This window comes from Manis pentadactyla, chromosome 4 (assembly GCF_030020395.1).
Source record: "Manis pentadactyla isolate mManPen7 chromosome 4, mManPen7.hap1, whole genome shotgun sequence".
NCBI classification, from domain to species: domain Eukaryota; kingdom Metazoa; phylum Chordata; class Mammalia; order Pholidota; family Manidae; genus Manis; species Manis pentadactyla.
In genome coordinates, this window is record NC_080022.1 from 41,233,733 (window position 1) to 41,253,204 (window position 19,472).

Here is a 19,472-nt window from a genome sequence, read left to right on the forward strand (position 1 = left end):
GGGACTGGGTAGGATGGGAGGGAAGGGAGCAATAAGGGTGGGGAAGAAGAAAGGGGGTATTATGATTAGCATGTATAATGTGAGGGTGGGGGAAATGGGAGGGCTGTGCAACACAGAGAAGACAAGTATTGATTCTACAGCATCTTAACTACGCTGATGGACAGTGACTGTAATGGGGTTTGTTGGGGGGGAACTTGGTGAAGGGGAGAGCCTGGTAAACATAATGTTCTTTATGTAATTGTAGATTAATGATAACAAAATAAAAAAAACAAAAAATAAAAAACAATGTGGTTACTACATTCATGCGTTTATTGTGTCCCTCTCATAACCTATTGCAGTCACTGCCCAACAATATAGTAAGATGCCACAGAGTCACTATTTGCCTTCTCTGTGCTACATTGTCTTCCCCATGATCCATCCCACACCATGTGTGCCAATCATAATACCCCTCAATCCCCTTCTCCCTCCCTTCCCACCCGCCCTCCCCTACCACTCCCCCTTGGCAACCGCTAGTGCCTTCTTGGAGTCTGTGAGTCTGTTGCTGTTTTGTTGCTTCAGTTTTGCTTAGTTGTAACACTCCACAAATGAGGGAAATCATTTGGTACGTGTCTTTCTCCACTTGGCTTATTTCACTGAGCATAATATCCTCCAGCTCCATCCATGTTGTTGCAAATGGTAGGACTGTTTCTTTCTTATGGCTGAATAGTATTCCATTGTGTATATGTACCACATTTTCTTTATCCATTCATCTACTGATGGACACTTAGGTTGCTTCCATTTCTTGGCTATTGTAAATAGTGCTGCAGTAAACATAGGGGTGCATCTGTCTTTTTAAAACTGGGCTGCTGCATTCTTAGGGTAAATTCCTAGAAGTGGAATTCCTGGGTCAAATGGTATTTCTATTTTCAGTTTTTTGAGGAACCTCCATATTGCTTTCCCCAGTGGTTGAACTAGCTTACATTCACACCAGCAGTGTAGGAGGGTTCCCCTTTCTCCACATCCTCGCCAACATTTGTTGTTTGTCTTTGGATGTTGGCCGTCCTAACTGGTGTGAGGTGATACCTCATTATGGCTTTAATTTGCATTTCCTTGATAATTAGCGATGTGGAGCATCTTTTCATGTGCCTGTTGGCCATCTGAATTTCTTCTTTGGAGAAGTATCTGTTTAGATCCTCCACCCATTTTTTTAATCATGGTATTTGCTTTTTGGGTGGTGAGGCGTGTGAGTCTTCATATATTTTGGATGTTAACTGCTTGTCAGATATGTTATTTACAAATATATTCTCCCATACTGTAGCATGCCTTTTTGTTCTGTTGATTGTGTCCTTTGCTGTACAGAAGCTTTTTAGTTTGATGTAGTCCCATGTGTTCATTTTTGCTTTTGTTTCCCTTGCTCGAGGAGATGCATTAAGAAAAAAACGTTGGTCATGTTTATAGTCAGGAGATTTTTGCCTATGTTGTTTTATGGTTACATGACTTACATTCAGGTCTTTAATCCATTTCAAGTTTACATTTGTGTGTGGGGATAGACAATAATCCAGTTTCATTCTCTTGCATGTAGCTGTCCAGTTTGCCAATGCCAGTTGTTGAAGAGGCTTTCTTCATTGTATCCATGGGTCCTTTATCATATATTAATTGACCATATATTCTTGGGTTTATATCTGGGCTTTCTATTCTGTTCCATTGGTCTGTGGGTCTGTTCTTGTGCCAGTACCAAATTGTCTTGATTACTGTGGCTTTGTAGTAGAGCTTGGTAATCCCAGCTGCTTTATTCTTCCTTCTCAGGATTGCTTTGGCTATTTGGGGTCTTATGTGGCTCATATGAATTTTAGAACTATTTGCTCTAGTTCATTGAAGAATGCTGTTGGTATTTTAATAGGAATTGCATTGAATCTATAGATTGCTTTAGGCAGGATGGCCATTTTCACAATATTAATTCTTCCTATCCATGAGCATGGGATGTGTTTCCATTTATTGGTATATGTACCACGTCTTCTTTAATTTCTCTCATGAGTGTCTTGTAATTTTCAGAGTATAGGTCTTTCACTTCCTTGGTTAGTTTTATTCCTAGATATTTTATGTGTGTCCTTCAGCTTTGTTCTTTTTCAAAATTATTTTGGTTACTTTTGGTCCTTTGAATTTCCATATGAATTTTAGGATCTACTTGATTTTTTCATTAACAAATTAATATAATCATATCTCTCCCAAGTTGAAAATTGTCTCTGCTAATTCTGTCTCCCTGGAAATACCATCCTAACTTTACTTCTTTAAGATAAGTAAGTAAATCTATTGAAACTACACTGTCTGCCTGTATTCATCCATCTTGCATCTGCTCTGCAGCAGTCTTTTTCATCTAAAGATTTCATTGAAAATCCTACCATAGGTCTCCAATGATAACTTTTTTGCTAAACCTAGTGAGTGCTTTTCACTTTTATTTTTTTATTTTGATATCATTAATGTACAATTACTTGAACATTATGGTTACTAGACTCCCCCCATTATCAAGTCCCCCTCACGTACCCCATTACAGTCACTGCCCATCAGCATAGTAAGATGCTTTAGAATCATTACTTGTCTTCCCCATGGTATACTGCCTTCCCTGTGATCCCCCCTACGTTATGTGTGCTAATTGTAATGCCCCATTTTCCCCCTAATCTCTCCCATCTCAACCACCCTCCCTAGTCCCTTTTCCCTTGGTAACTGTTTAGTCCATTCTTGGGTTCTGTGAGTCTGCTGCTGTTTTGTTCCTTCAGTTTTTTCTTTGTTCTTATACTCCACAGATAAGTGAAATCATTTGATACTTGTCTTTCTCTGCCTGGCTTATTTCACTTCCTCTTGTATTTTTAATAGAGCTATTTCTGCAGGATTTGATGACATTGATTACTATTCTTGGAAGTTTCAGAACAGTGATTTTATTGTTCTTGAGGAGATGACAACATAGTCTTAATTTTTAAAAATTGAAACACTAGTGAAAAGTATACACAGTAAAAGGGAGAAAATCTAGCCTGAAATCCCACTATCTGTGTTTTAGAGAAAAGCTTTCCTAACAACTCTTTGTCCTTAAATACACACATGTATGTATATTTTAAATAAATGGAATCATTTTATACATAATATTCTACAACTTAATAGCATTTTATTACAAATTTTCTCTGTGTTGTACCATTTATATTGCATTTCTTCAAGCAGCAAAATGAACAGAGGATATTTTTCTTTCATCTTTGCTTAATGATATCTCAGATATCTGACTTTAGGAGATGAAAAGTCCTATCCTGTTTGTGTTGCTGGTAGAGAAGATACAATAGTCTATTATCTACCATGAATCTGCTCAGCTAGGTAGTACTGTTTACTTAGTTAAAGCAGTTTACAAAGACCCACCCACAGATAAAAGACCTCACTTAATGAGGGAATGGTAAAGTTCTAGAAGAGCTTGTGCTATGAGAAATACCATAGGCCGTTTTTTGAAAATATCTACTACAAGCCTTTACTGTATGTTATTATTGTTCTAGGTATTTTCTAATATTGTGAAATATATCACCTCATTAAACTCACAACCTCTCCCATTTTTCCTTGCTACCACTGTGTCATATAAACCACCATCATGTCTCACCTAGTCTTACAAAAACCTCATAACTGTTTTGTTTCCATTTTTGCTCTCTAAAAGGCAGTTTTCTGCACTCTCCTTTCTTCCAGTATGTACTTTGCCATAAAGCCTTCTCGCTGTTCAAATTACTATGCTTTGTGCACTTACCAGTGGTAAGCATCTTTGTTACTTTGCTATTTCATTCGGTTTTCTAGGCTTAAGCCAAATCTTCACCTTCTCTGTTCTACCTCAGACAATTAAGAAGGGCTACTAAGATCTCTCTCTGATTTGTGCTTGCAAGTTCCCATTGCCTGGGTGACCTGGATGAGACTGCAGCTGTATTAACCATCATACTCTTTAATAGCCTGCCTAAAAATTTCCTTTCTTTGCCTTTGGGAAGTTCTGAGAACATAACCTCACTCCATCCAGTGCTCTGCGGCTCTCCCAAATCCTGGGGTGGTAGGGGCTGAGTTTCCATGCTGTGCAGATTTAAGTGGACACTGGGTACCAGGTGACCCTGGCTTTAGGAGTTGGCAAGGGATTTCCCCTATGCCCAGCAGTTCAGTGAGCTTCCCTTTCCTCCCTCTGCTCTTCCTTGATGTGTGCTGCGTGCACAGCTGCTACCATCTACAACCACACTCACTTAATGAATTCCTTACCTCCACTTGTCCAGCCTGATAGAGAATTCTTTATCAGCATCAAGAACCCTTCCCCTACCCAGACTGAGGTTTCACCTAGTATGCAGAGACCTCCCCAGATGAAGCTGCCCAATAACAAAGTAGTTGATATTATTTCCTTTACACATGAAGAAAGGGAGAATCAAGAAGTCCCACAGTAGTTTGTATGTGTGTCATCAAGTCTTCTAACTCCGAATAGAATGTTCTTTTATGCCAGAGGTACTGAATTGCATTAGCAATGATATTTTTAAATGATTATAAACCCAAGTTATTACTAGCCTGCTGACAGGTGATAAATTAATCATCATCACAATGAAATATTCTGCATAGGCCCTTTTAAAATGCCCACTGCATTGATTAATCATTAAAAAGTACTGAATCCTGAAAGACCTGAAAAAGTAAGTCATGAAACTCATAGAAGAAAACATAGGCAAAAATCTCTTGAATATAAACATGAGCACCTTTTTCCTGAACACATCTCCTTGGGCAAGTGAAACAAAAGAAAAAATGAACAAATGGGACTGCATCAAACTAAAAAGCTTCTGTACAGCAAAGGACACCATCAACAGAACAAAAACAAAAAGGCAAACTTACAGTATGGGAGAATATATTTGTAAACAACTTATCAGATAAGAGGTTAGCATCCAAAATATATAAAGAACTCACATGCCTCAACACCCAAAAAGCAAATAACCTGATTAAAAAATGGGTGGAGGATCTGAACAGACACTCCTCCAAAGAAGAAATTCAGATGGCCAACAGGCACATCAAAAGATGCTCTACTTCGCTAATTATCAGAGAAATGCAAATTAAAACCATAATGAGATATCACCTTACACCAGTTAGGATGGCCAACATCCAAAAGACAAGAAACAACAAATGCTGCAAGGATGTGGAGAAAGGGGAACCCTCCTATACTGTTGGTGGGAATGTAAACTAGTTCAACCATTGTGGAAAGCAATATGGAGGTTCCTCAAAAAACTAAAAACCGAAATACTACTTGACCTGGTAATTCCAATCCTAGGAATTTCCCCAAAGAAAACAGATCCCAGATTCAAAAAGACATACGCACCCCTGTGTTTATCACAGCACTCTTTATAATAGCCAAGATATGGAAGCAACCTAACTGTTCATCAGTAGATGAATGGATAAAGAAGATGTACATGTACACAATGGAATATTAATTCAGCCATAAAAAGAAAGCAAATCCTCTCATTTGCAACAACATGGATGGAGCTAGAGGATATTATGTTCAGTGAAATAAGCCAGGTGGAGAAAGACAAGTACCAAATGATTTCACTCATTTGTGAAGTATAACAACAAAGCAAAACTGAAGGAACAAAACAGCAGCAGACTCACAAACTCTAAAAAGGGAGTAAAAGTTACTAAAGTGAAGGGGTTGGGAAGGGTGGGTGGGGAGAGAGGGAGAAGGGGGTTAAGGTGCATTATGATTAGCATGCACAATATAGGCAGGTCTCTTGGAAGGCAGTATAGCATGGAGAAGACAAATAATGACTTTAAAACATCTTACTACACTGATGAACAGTGATTGCAGTGGGGTTGGGGGTGGTGAGTACTTGATAACATGGGTGAATGTTGAAACCACAATGTTGCTCATGTGAAACCTTCATAAGATTGTATATCAATGATAACCTTAATTAAATAAGAAAGTACTGAATCCTTTTACATTTAGGATGTAAGATAGGAACTGAGATCATCCTTATTAAAATGCCAAGGATAAACACAAGAATCTGCCTCCTGTTCCAGTTCACTGAAAGCCTACTAGGTGGGGAAAAGAGGAGGGGAAGCAGATAGTAAGTCTTAGAGTTCATGAGTTTTTATAGTCACAAGATGTGAGCATAGCAAGGTAGTGGCAAATTCTTGAAGATAAATTGCTTTGAAATTTTAGTCACCGTGAAGAAGAGTGTGTAAATTTCTATAGGTGACATCCTACGTGACTAACCCACAATTTTGTGCTTGCACGTTAACTCTTCTGCCATTATTTTATTTTGAAACCCATGAATTTTGAAGTAAAATTAGACCTGATGAAGATTAAGTGTTTTTAAATTGCCCTTTTTAAAAGTATTTTTTCCTGATCATGAAAGTAAAGTATGTTTATTGCAGATCATTAAATTCCCATGTCTGTGAAAGTTTAAGTCCTTTGCATAGCTGTTGAATTCTTGACCTACTTCCTTATTCTCTCTCATAATTCTGTTTCCCTTAAGCACCATCAAGACAAATACTTTAATAATTTCTTAGCTAATGTTTGAATTTATAAAAATTTGCCCCTATTTTTTGTTATTCACATATTGTATTTCAAGTGCTTTTCCTAGTTAACCTGGAAATTATTTTGAATAGTTTTTTTTTTTTTTTTTTTTTTGTGCAAAAATTTGTTCTGAGTTCTAATCTCCAAATTTGAAAAAGGAGCTTTTGGTGCATAGCCCCATTCTAAATTGGAACCTATAGGATGAGTCTTAGGAATTAGGCCTAAGAAGACAAAATTCCATGGTTTGGGCTATTCTTGATAGCTAGATTATTTTGTATGTTGTACCAGTTTACCATCTTAAAATTTTTTTTTTTTTTTGAGAGGGCATCTCTCATATTTATTGATCAAATGGTTGTTAACAACAATAAAATTCTGTATAGGGGACTCAATGCACAATCATTAATCAACCCCAAGCCTAATTCTCAACAGTCTCCAATCTTCTGAAGCATAACAAACAAGTTCTTACATGGTGAACAAGTTCTTACATAGTGAATAAGTTCTTACATGGTGAACAGTGCAAGGGCAGAAACTTTCAGTTTTGATCACGCATCATGAACTATAAACAATCAAGTCAGATATGATTATTCGTTTGATTTTTATACTTGATTTATATGTGAGTCCCACATTTCTCCCTTATTATTATTATTTTTATTTTTTAATAAAATGCTGAAGTGGTAGGTAGGTGCAAGATAAAGGTAGAAAACATAATTTAGTGCTTTAAGAGGGCAAATGTAGATGATCAGGTGTGTGCCTATAGACTAAGTATTAATCCGAGCTAGACAAGGGCAACAAAACATCCACGGATGCAGATTTCTCTCAAAACGGGGAGTGAGGTTCTAAGCCTCACCTCTGTTGATTCCCAATTTCTCACCTGATGGCCCCCCTGCGACTGTGCCTGTCTTAGGTTGTTCCTCCCTTGAGGAATCTTACCCGTCTGGCTAACCAGTCATCTTCCGGGGCCATACAGGGAAATATAAAGTCGGTAAGTGAGTCATCTTTAAATTTTTATTGTGCTCTTCTTGCTGTTTGTCTTTTCATTTTTTCATTATTTTGGGCCCTGATAGTCTTTTCCAAATAAGGAAAAATATCCTTGAGAAATTTTTTATAGAGAAGTGAAGTTGAATGATAATAATGGATTATCACTGCACAGTTTGGTGGGAGAAGTACTAATAGACAACACAAACCCATATCATTCTTCTGATCATTTTTGTGAAATAGCATTAATTATAATTTAGTATTTTGGGCAGTATTTGAGAAACAAAACAAAAATAGAAAATCTATATTGAGGTCCAGCATATATTAACATGCTTTAAGAAATCTGCAGAACGTAAGTTACTATTTTGTATTTAATATTTAGAAAAGATGCGAAATTTAACATAGTATGCTTAAATGAACTTTGTGAACGTATTTCTCTTCAGTAATCTGTTGGTCTGAAATTCTGACTAGAAGATAAAATTGTCCTTTTTAAGAAATGGTGAAAGGCCTGGGACTTTACAGTGTAATAAATAGGTCACTATATCAAGCCCACAATCCTTTACTTAGAATTCTGAAATCTCCCCAATCCAGAAGATTTTTCCTTAAATCTATTATATTCTCATTTGGAAGTAAAGCTTATCTTGAACTGAGTGCCTATTTATAGTTTTTATCATATTTAGTGTAAATATATGTTGTACTATAGAAACATTAATGTGCTTGATTGTGAAATTAAGTGCTTGATACTCTAGCCCTCACTGTATGACACAGTTTCTATACTGTATGTGTATTATTTTTCCAAAATTGTGCATTCCAAAAACACATCTGACCTGAAGGTCTCAGATAAGCGATGTGGACCTGTATTTGTGATCTAGTGATCTACAGGTTTACATGCCAGAGATGGTTCAGAAGGTAGGGGTACAGCCTTCTGAGGCACTGCTGCGAGGTCTTAAAGGTTATGTTTACACTATTGCATTCAGAAGATTGCTGATTTGACATTCAGCCTTTGTGACTCAGAACAAAATTTAAGGAAGGCTTCAATTAACCAGACTTATTGTAAAGACTGTGGTGGAAATGCATGATCTTTGGAGTCAGACCTTGATTGGAACCCTGTCTCCCCCACTTGCTATCTGAGATCCATGGGCAAGTTACTTAAACCTTTCTGAGCCTTTGTTTCCTCAATTTAAAAATAGGTATAATAAAAGAAGCTTTATCATCAGATTTATATATATTTTAATATTGTATTTAAAGCTCTAGCACAATGTCTAGCATATAGTGCTCAGTAAATGTTTAAAAAGTTAGTTTATGACAATGTTTGACATATTTAATAAATGTACATTAGTGGTCACTATTATATAACCTAGTGTTCTATTTTATTAATTCATAGGAAGTATAACTGTTAAGGAGACTGTACATAAGACTGTCTGCTTAATGAATTAGTGGATATACTCTCTGAAAGCAGGCTCTATGGAATGACAAATTTATAAGCAGAAGCAGACCAAAGGGAGTTATATGTTGTCCCCATGTTAGAGATACATCTATTACAAGAACCAAAACAGGTCTCCTCTTTCCATCAGCAGAACTTCTATTCTGGCCTTCTAGTTCTGGTCTGGCTTTCTTAGTCTAGTTCTATTACTACTACTACATTCTCACATAAGTATTATCAGTCATAGTTCTAAGCTGTTCTAGCTCTTAAAGATTGTCTTGTATGTATCTCTGTTCTGATACATGTCTGTTTTCTTTAAAGGAAGGCTTCTGTCTTCCCAGGATCTTGGACAGACCCCTAATATCACTTTCACCTGTGTGTTGATTCAATATATACTTTCCAGAGGTTTTATCTGTGGTGTAAATAGACACTAAATCTACTCAATGAGGCCTTTGGTAGTGAAGGGGTGGATAGAAGATGAGGGTATCTGTGATAACTTGGGGGATGGATGATGGGAAAAATTCTTGTATTATTGTGGATCTGTGATTACTGAACGTTTTTGTGTAGCTTTCTATTGGCATGATGACATTTTTGGCTACTGAGTGCCCACAGAGTATTAACTAGTAAAGGCTCTGGTAAAGGCTCTGTGGTACATGAGATACTATCAGGATGGGTTAAGGAGTCTGTGCTCTCCTAAACAGAAAGGGAACTATAGGAATTTGTGTGATTGCTGTCATTTCTTATTTTGTAATGTTGTAAGTACTGTATCTGTTGTGCAATTCTATTTATTTATTTACTTTTATTGAGATATAATTACATCCCAAATAAATACTATTTAGCAAATACTATTTATTTATTTACTTTTATTGAGATATAATTATATCACAAAACGTCCCTACAGATTTTTTTTTTTTTTTTGTAGATAATTATTTTTTATTGAAGGGTAGTTGACACACAGTATTACATTACATTAGTTTCAGGTGTACAACACAGTGACTCAGCATTTATATACATGATAATTCTAGGTACCAGCTATCACCATACCAAGTTGTTAGAATATTTTGACTATATTCCTTATGCTATACATTACATCCTGGTTACTTATTTATTTTACAATTGGAAGTGTGTACTTTTTTTTTTTTTTTCTTTTGTGAGGGCATCTCTCATATTGATAGAACAAATAGTTGTTAACAACAACAAAATTCTATATAGGGGAGTCAATGCTCAATGCACAATCATTAATCCACTCCAAGCCCGATTTTCGTCAGTCTCCAATCTTCTGAAGCATAACGAACAAGTTCCTACATGGAGAACAAATTCTTACATAGTGAATAAGTTACATGGTGAACAGTACAAGGGCAGTCATCACAGAAACTTTCGGTTTTGTTCATGCATTATGAACTATAAACAGTCAGTTCAAATATGAATACTCATTTGATTGTTATACTTGATTTATATGTGGATACCACATTTCTCTCTTTATTATTATTATTTTTAATAAAATGCTGAAGTGGTAGGTAGATATAAGATAAAGGTAGAAAACATAGTTTAGTGTTGTAAGAGAGCACATGTAGATGATCATGTGTGTGCCTGTAGACTATGTGTTCATCCAAGCTAGACAAGGGCAATAAAACATCCACGTATGCAGAAGATTTCTCTCAAAACAGGGGGAGTGAGGTTCTAAGCCTCACCTCTGTTGATCCCCAATTTCTCACCTGATGCCCCCCTGCGACTGTGCCTGTCTTAGGTTGTTCCTCCCTTGAGGAATCTTACCCGTCTCTGGCTAACCAGTCATCTTCCGGGGCCATACAGGGAAATGTAAAGTTGGTAAGTGAGAGAGAAGCCTTATTGTTTGAAAAGGTTAGCTTTTTACTTCTTTGCATATTTATGCCCTGTGGCTTCTATGCCTAGCATTTGTCTTGAGGTATCTTTACCACTTGGAAGAATTATGACACTTGGTAAATTTGATATGAGGCACGAATTCTATTTAAGGGTTGTAATTAGGAAGGAAGAAGAAAAGCTATAGAAGTAGCAGGCGGCAGAAAACATGGGAAGATTGATTATTTCTTTGACATATCTTCTTGTAGAGTAACTTCAGCATGTATAGGTTTTAAGCTACTACTTAAACTGCACACACACATTAACATAATAGGAGTACAGTTACATAACCAAAGCATACCTGTAATTACCAGCCATCTCCAGTGAAACCAAGAAAACCAGTTAGGCACCTTAGTCATTTGTGAAAACTTATCTATGATATGGTGGATATTGTCCAACTGAGCTTGAACAGTCTGAGAGAAATCAGACAAATTAAAACAACCCATTCCTGGGGACTGTTCACATCCCATATGTTCTTTTAACAGTAAATAGTCTGTAGTTGTAAGATTTTGGAGTGCTACAATTTGCACTTCTCCTAATTCTTGATTGAGTTCCAACAGTATAGATCCAGTCAAATTTGTTGTTTTACTGTATGCACAGGCCAGCTTAGATATCTCCTTCTTCATTCCCATGGGAAGTCCAGGAACTGGTGGGATGAGTGCATCTACAGCTGTAGCAGTGCGTGGATCTTTGTTGGGGTGTTTTGATGATCATCTGGCATGAGTCTTCCAGAGAGTGCTGATGTTGGAAGTTCTTTTTCATATCGTATCTTAGTTCATTTTCGGGGTAGCCAAATTAGGCTTTGATCCTCTGTATAAACACAAACAGACCCTTTGCCTACGCTTTTATATGCCCTTTATACCCTTGTGTAGGACTCATTGGAGGTCTCCACACAGGAACTGCCTTTTCTTTTTATTTTGGTATCATTAATCTACACTTACGTGACGAATATTATGTTTACTAGGCTCTACTCTATACCAGGTCCCCCCTATATACTCCTTTACAGTCACTGTCCATCAGCATAGCAAATGTAGAATCACTACTTGCCTTCTCTGTGTTGTACAGCCCTCCCCTTTCTCCCACCCCCCATGCATGCTAATCTTAATACCCGCCTTCTTCTCCCCTGCCTTATCCCTCCCTACCCACCCATCCTCCCCAGTCCCTTTCCCTTTGGTACCTGTTAGTCCATTCTTGAGTTCTGTGATTCTGCTGCTGTTTTGTTCCTTCAGTTTTTCCTTTGTTCTTATATTCCACAGATGAGTGAAATCATTTGGTATTTCTCTTTCTCCGCTTGGCTTGTTTCACTGAGCATAATGCCCTCCAGCTCCATCCATGTTGCTGCAAATCGTAGGATTTGCCCTTTTCTTATGACTGAGTAGTATTCCATTGTGTATATGTACCACTTCTTCTTTATCCATTCATCTATCGATGTACATTTAGGTTATTTCCAATTCTTGGCTATTGTAAATAGTGCTGCGATAAACATAGGGGTGCACTGATCTTTCTCATACTTGATTGCTGCGTTCTTAGGGTAAATTCCTAGGAGTGCAATTCCTGGGTCAAATGATAGGTCTGTTTTGAGCATTTTGATGTACCTCCATACTGCTTTCCACAATGGTTGAACTAATTTACATTGCCACCAGCAGTGTAGGAGGGTTCCCCTTTCTCCACAGCCTCGCCAACATTTGTTGTTGTTTGTCTTTTGGATGGCAGCCATCCTTACTGGTGTGAGGTGATACCTCATTGTAGTTTTAATTTGCATTTCTCTGATAATTAGCGATGTGGAGCATCTTTTCATGTGTCTGTTGGCCATCTGTACTTCTTTTTTGGAGAACTGTCTGTTCAGTTCCTCTGCCCATTTTTTATTTGGGTTATTTTTTTTTTGTTTGTTGAGGCGTGTGAGCTCTTTATATATTCTGGACGTCAAGCCTTTATCGGATGTGTCATTTTCAAATATATTCTCCCATACTGTAGGGTTCCTTTTTGTTCTATTGATGGTGTCTTTTGCTGTACAGAAGCTTTTCAGCTTAATATAGTCCCACTTGTTCATTTTTGCTGTTGTTTTCCTTGCCCAGGGAGAAATGTTCAAGAAGAGGTCACTCATGTTTATGTCTAAGAGGTTTTTGCCTATGTTTTCTTCCAAGAGTTTAATGGTTTCATGACTTACATTCAGGTCTTTGATCCATTTGGAGTTTACTTTTGTATATGGGTTTAGACAATGGTCCAGTTTCATTCTCCTACATGTAGCTGTCCAGTTTTGCCAGCACCACCTGTTGAAGAGACTGTCATTTCGCCATTGTATGTCCATGGCTCCTTTATGAAATATTAATTGACCATATATGTCTGGGTTAATGTCTGGATTCTCTAGTCTGTTCCATTGGTCTGTGGCTCTGCTCTTGTGCCAGTACCAAATTGTCTTGATTACTATGGCTTTATAGTAGAGCTTGAAGTTGGGGAGTGAAATCCCCCCTACTTTATTCTTCTTTCTCAGGATTGCTTTGGCTATTTGGGGTCTTTGGTGTTTCCATATGAATTTTTGAATTATTTGTTCCAGTTCATTGAAGAATGTTGCTGGTAGTTTCATAGGGATTGCATCAAATCTGTATATTGCTTTGGGCAGGATGGCCATTTTGACGATATTAATTCTTCCTAGCCACGAGCATGGGATGAGTTTCCATCTGCTAGTGTCCCCTTTAATTTCTCTTAAGAGTGACTTGTAGTTTTCAGAGTATAAGTCTTTCACTTCCTTGGTTAGGTTTATTCCTAGGTATTTTATTTTTTTTGATGCAATTGTGAATGGAGTTGTTTTCCTGATTTCTCTTTCTGTTGGTTCATTGTTAGTATATAGGAAAGCCACAGATTTCTGTGTGTTGATTTTGTATCCTGCAACTTTGCTGTATTCCGATATCAGTTCTAGTAGTTTTGGGGTTGAGTCTTTAGGGTTTTTTATGTACAGTATCATGTCATCTGCAAATAGTGACAGTTTAACTTCTTCTTTACCAATCTGGATTCCTTGTATGTTTTTGTTTTGTCTGATTACCGTGGCTAGGACCTCCCGTACTATGTTAAATAACAGTGGAGAGACTGGGCATCCCTGTCTAGTTCCTGATCTCAGATGAAATGCTTTCAGCTTCTCGCTGTTCAATGTAATGTTGGCTGTGGGTTTATCATAGATGGCCTTTATTATGTTGAGGTACTTGCCCTCTATTCCCATTTTGCTGAGAGTTTTTATCATGAATGGATGTTGAACTTTGTCAAATGCTTTTTCAGCATCTATGGAGATGATCATGTGGTTTTTGTCTTTCTTTTTGTTTATGTGGCGGATGATGTTGATGGACTTTCAAATGTTGTACAATCCTTGCATCCCTGGGATGAATCCCACTTGGTCATGGTGTATGATCCTTTTGATGTATTTTTGAATTTGGTTTGCTAATATTTTGTTGAGTATTTTTGCATCTACGTTCATCAGGGATGTTGGTCTGTAGTTTTCTTTTTTGGTGGGGTCTTTGCCTGGTTTAGGTATTAGGGTGATGTTAGCTTCATAGAATGAGTTTGGGAGTATCCCCTCCTCCTCTATTTTTGGAAAACTTTAAGGAGAATGGGTATTATGTCTTCCCTGTATGTCTGATAAAATTCCGAGGTAAATCCATCTGGCCCGGGGGTTTTGTTCTTTGGTAGTTTTTTGATTACCGCTTCAATTTCGTTAGTGGTAATTGGTCTGTTTAGATTTTCTGTTTCTTTCTGGGTCAGTCTTGGAAGGTTGTATTTTTCTAGGAAGTTGTCCATTTCTCCTAGGTTTCCCAGCTTGTTAGCATATAGGTTTTCATAGTAGTCTCTAATAATTCTTTTTATTTCTGTGGGGTCCGTCGTGATTTTTCCTTTCTCGTTTCTGATACTGTTGATTAGTGTTGACTCTCTTTTCCTCTTAATAAGTCTGGCTAGAGGCTTATCTATTTTGTTTATTTTCTCGAAGAACCAGCTCTTGGTTTCATTGATTTTTGCTATTGTTTTATTCTTCTCAATTTTATTTATTTCTTCTCTGATCTTTATTATGTCCCTCCTTCTGCTGACCTTAGGCCTCATCTGTTCTTTTTCCGATTTCGATAATTGTGACATTAGACCATTCATTTGGGATTGTTCTTCCTTTTTAAAATATGCTTTGATTGTTATATACTTTCCTCTTAAGACTGCTTTTGCTGCATCCCACAGAAGTTGGGGCTTAGTGTTGTTGTTGTCATTTATTTCCATATATTGCTGGATCTCCATTTTGATTTGGTCATTGATCCATTGATTATTTAGGAGCATGTTGTTAAGCCTCCATGTGTTTGTGAGCCTCTTTGCTTTCTTTGTACACTTTATTTCTAGTTTTATGCCTTTGTGGTCTGAAAAGTTGGTTGGTAGGATTTCAATCTTTTGGAATTTTCTGAGGTTCTTTTTGTGGCCTAGTATGTGGTCTATTCTGGAGAATGTTCCATGTGCACTTGAGAAGAATGTATATCCGGTTGCTTTTGGATGTAGAGTTCTATAGATATCTATTAGGTCCATCTGCTCTACTGTGTTGTTCAGTGCTTCCGTGTCCTTACTTATTTTCTGCCCGGTGGATCTATCCTTTGGGGTGAGTGGTGTGTTGAAGTCTCCTAAAATGAGTGCTTTGCAGTCTATTTCCCCCTTTAGTTCTGTTAGTATTTGTTTCACATATGCTGGTGCTCCTGTGTTGGGTGCATATATATTTAGAATGGTTATATCCTCTTGTTTGACTGAGCCCTTTATCATTATGTAGTGTCCTTTTTTATCTCTTGTTACTTTCTTTGTTTTGAAGTCTATTTTGTCTGATATTAGTGCTGCAACCCCTGCTTCTCGCTATTGTTTGCCTGAAATATGTTTTTCCACCCTTTGACTTTTAGTCTGTACATGTCTTTGGGTTTGAGGTAAGTTTCTTGTAAGCAGCATATAGGTGGGTCTTGCTTTTTTATCCATTCTATTACTCTGTGTCTTTTGATTGGTGCATTCAGTCCATTAACATTTAGGGTGACTATTGAAAGATATGTACTTACTGCCATTGCAGGCTTTAAATTCGTGGTTACCAAAGGTTCAAGGTTAGCCTCTTTAGTATCTTACTGCCTAACTTAGCTCGCTTATTGAGCTGTTATATACACTGTCTGGAGATTCTTTTCTTCTCTCCCTTTTTATTCCTCCTCCTCTATTCTTCATATGTTGGGTATTTTGTGCTGTCCTCTTTCTAGGAGTGCTCCCATGTAGAGCAGTTCCTGTAAGATGTCCTGTAGAGGTGGTTTGTGGAAAGGAAATTCCCTCAGCTTTTGTTCGTCTGGAAATTGTTTAATCCCACCGTCATATTTGAATGATAGTCGTGTTGGATACAGTATCCTTGGTTCAAGGCCCTTCTGTTTCATTGCATTTAATGTATCATGGCATTCTCTTCTGGCCTGTAGGGTTTCTGTCGAGAAGTCTGCTGTTAGCCTGATGGGTTTTCCTTTATAGGTGACTTTTTTCTCTCTAGCTGCCTTTAAGACTCTTTCCTTGTCCTTGGTCTTTGCCATTTTAGTTATTATGTGTCTTGGTGTTGTCCTCCTTTCTGTTGGGAGTTCTGTGTATTTCCGTGGTCTGTTCAATTATTTCCTCCCCCAGATTGGGGAAGTTTTCAGCAATTATTTCTTCCAAGATACTTTCCATCCCTTTTCCTCTCTCTTCTTCTTCTGGTACCCCTATAATACGGATATTGTTCCTTTTGGATTGGTCACACAGTTCTCTTAACATTGTTTCATTCCTGTAGATCCTTTTATCTCTCTCTATGTCAGCTTCTATGCGTTCCTGTTCTCTGGTTTTAATTCCATCAATGGCCTCTTGCATCCTACCCATTCTGCTTATAAACCCTTCCAGAGTTTGTTTCATTTCTGTGTTCTCCTTTCTGGCATCTGTGATCTCCCTCCGGACTTCATCCCATTTCTCTTGCGTATTTCTCTGCATCTCTGTCAGCATGTTTATGATTCTTATTTTGAATTCTTTTTCAGGAAGACTGGTTAGGTCTGTCTCCTTCTCTGGTGTTGTCTCTGTGCTCTTTGTCTGCCTGTAGCTTTGTCTTTTCATGGTGATAGGAATAGTTTGCAGAGCTGGGACGAGTGACAGCTGGAAGAACTTCCCTTCTTGTTGGTTTGTGGCCCTCCTCTCCTGGGAGAACAGCGACCTCTAGTGGCTTGTGCTGGGTAACTGTGCGCAGACAGGGTTTCTGCTTCCTGCCCGGCTGCTATGGAGTTTATCTCCGCTGTTGCTGTGGGCGTGGCCTGGCTCGGGCAGCTACTCCAAAATGGTGGAGTCGCGTTGGAGGGGAAGCGGCCTGGAGGCTATTTATCTCTGTAAGGGGCCTCCGAGCTCCCTGCAGCCCAGGGGTTAGGGTGCCCAGAGATCCCCGGATTCCCTACCTCTGGATTAAGTGTCCCGCCCTGCCTATTTAAGAGTTCCAAAAAGCACCCGCCAGAACGAAACGACGACGAGAAAAAAAAGAAAAATTTTATATAAAAAAAAAAAAAAAATGGCCGCTCGTTTTTCTTTATTCTCCGGCGCCAGCCTCAGGCATCTGCTCACTGGTCTTGCTGCCCTGTTTCCCTAGTATTGGGGTCCCTAGCCCTTTAAGACTTCCAAAAAGCGCTCGCCAAAATAAAACAGAAAAAAAAAAAAAATTGGTCGTGCGCTTTTCTTATGTCCTCCGGCCCCCGGCCTCCGGTGCCCGCTCACTGTTCTTGGTGCCCTGTTTTCCTAGTATCCAGGGCCCCCTGGGCATGTACTGTGTCTGCACTCTGGCCCAGATGGCTGGGGCTGGGTGTTCGGCTGTCCTGGGCTCTGCCTCCCTCGCGCTCTGCCTGTTCTTATCCTGCCGGGGGTTGGGGGGATGGACGCTCGGCTCCCGCCTGGCCAGGGCTTTTATCTTACCCCCTTCGCGAGGCGCTGGGTTCTCTCAGGTGTGGATGTGGTCTGGATGTTGTCCTGTGTCCTCTCGTCTTTATTCTAGGAAGGTTTGTCTTTGTTATATTTTCATAGATATATGTTGTTTTGGGAGGAGATTTCTGCTGCTCTCCTCATGCCGCCATCTTCTGCTCCCTCTGTGGTAATATTTTTAAGTGCATTTGTAAAAATTTCTTCAAAGGAAATGGAAAGGTATCAAGAATGGAAAAAAGTTTCCTGTTTCACTCAGAATTGTTGAACAGTCTGTACTGGGAATGAATGGGCATATTTTGATTGAGTTGTGTTTGCTGAGTGAATTGGGGGCCTGGGAGAGAAGGCTGGGGCCATTCATTCACTAGACAGTTATCTAATACCTTCCAGGTCCAGGCATTTTTTAGGTTCTGGAAGATAGGATGCTAATAATAATAATACAAAAGAATTATACTCACAGTTTGATGAAGAAAATAGACATAGAAACAACTATAATACAATGTAATAACTAGTACAATAGCAACATCTGTAAATTGAGGAGATTGCAGTAAATTGTACCTGAGCATAGGAGCTAGATTGGGAAAGGGTCCACAGAGGAAGTGTATGAGCATCAAGGGGGAAATACACATATTCTTGGTTTGTTCTATTGCTTGTTTTTTGTAGAGGCCGTCTATTATTCCTAAACAGATTTGTGTGTGTGTGTGGGTGTGCGCGTGTGCGCACACGCACACATGTGTAGTATACGTAATGTGTGTAGAGGGACCAAGCTGATAGTAGGAGAGAGACATGCCTGAAAGTAAGTATGGCCTGATGGGAATAGGGTCAGCTTAGCTTCAGAGAAAATGATTGCCAGTCTCTGCTGTTTAAGGTGAAAGCAGGGAAGGGGTGTGAATCTCATGCCTTTTATATGCCATATGCTGTGCTAAGTGATTAACTTGAATTAAGTTATTTGCAGATTTTATGAGAGTAAGGAATACCCTAGTTTTACAAATGAGAAAACTTATACAGCTCACGGAATTTACATGATTTAGCCAAGGTCACACCGCTACCAAGTTGGCAGGGATGGAAATCAAAATCCTATCTCTCACTCCATAGCTCATACCAGAGTGTAACAATTAAAAGGCCCTATGAGGCTATGTTAATCCCTTTGTGAGAAGCTATTGCACATTAAGCCCATTTAAGACTGACTTCAACTCAGTAATTCTTAGTGTACTTAAAATATCCTTTTCCTAAGGATTTAGGAAATGAAGCAGAACAGGCAGACCACTCTATGAATTGATTATGTGCTTTTCTCTTGAAATGCAGGTTGTTGTTACCATATCAGTGTTACTTTGGGGTCTTCCTTTTTTTTAAAGACTAGTTTCCTAATACTCATTTCACAACCAATATCAAATCCCATGTTCTATAACAACTTTTGCATGATTCTGTACTTAGATGAAAGAAAAAATTGTTCCCCTTGTTCCCTGCAGGATGATAGACTAGAAGGCTCATTTAAAAATACATTTCAATAGCATCTTTCAGTGATTATTGACCTGTATTTTAAAGCATCTTGAGGTTGAAATTACATTATTTTCTATTTAAGTCACTTAATGGAGTCTTCATGGATAACTTTCTGATGAATTGAGATTATAATATCAGAGTGATTTGTATCTAAAGTGAAGTTTACTTTTAACTAGCATATAGATAAAATTTTTAAAATTTGTACTTTTTATTAATCTGAGC

The 19,472-nt window shown here is 38.3% G+C and overlaps 1 protein-coding gene and 1 long non-coding RNA gene across 6 annotated transcripts in view; one reads left to right on the forward strand and one right to left on the reverse strand.

Annotated features, from left to right (window-relative positions):
• OSBPL9 (oxysterol binding protein like 9) overlaps positions 1-19,472 on the forward strand; it is a 195,720-nt gene that overhangs the window by 11,673 nt on the left and 164,575 nt on the right. The window lies entirely within an intron of this gene.
• LOC130683349 (uncharacterized) overlaps positions 2,430-19,472 on the reverse strand; it is a 111,013-nt gene continuing 93,970 nt past the window's right edge. The window contains exon 2 of the long non-coding RNA XR_008997006.1: positions 2,430-2,815. This is a non-coding gene — a long non-coding RNA (uncharacterized LOC130683349). The remainder of the gene's footprint in view (positions 2,816-19,472) is intronic.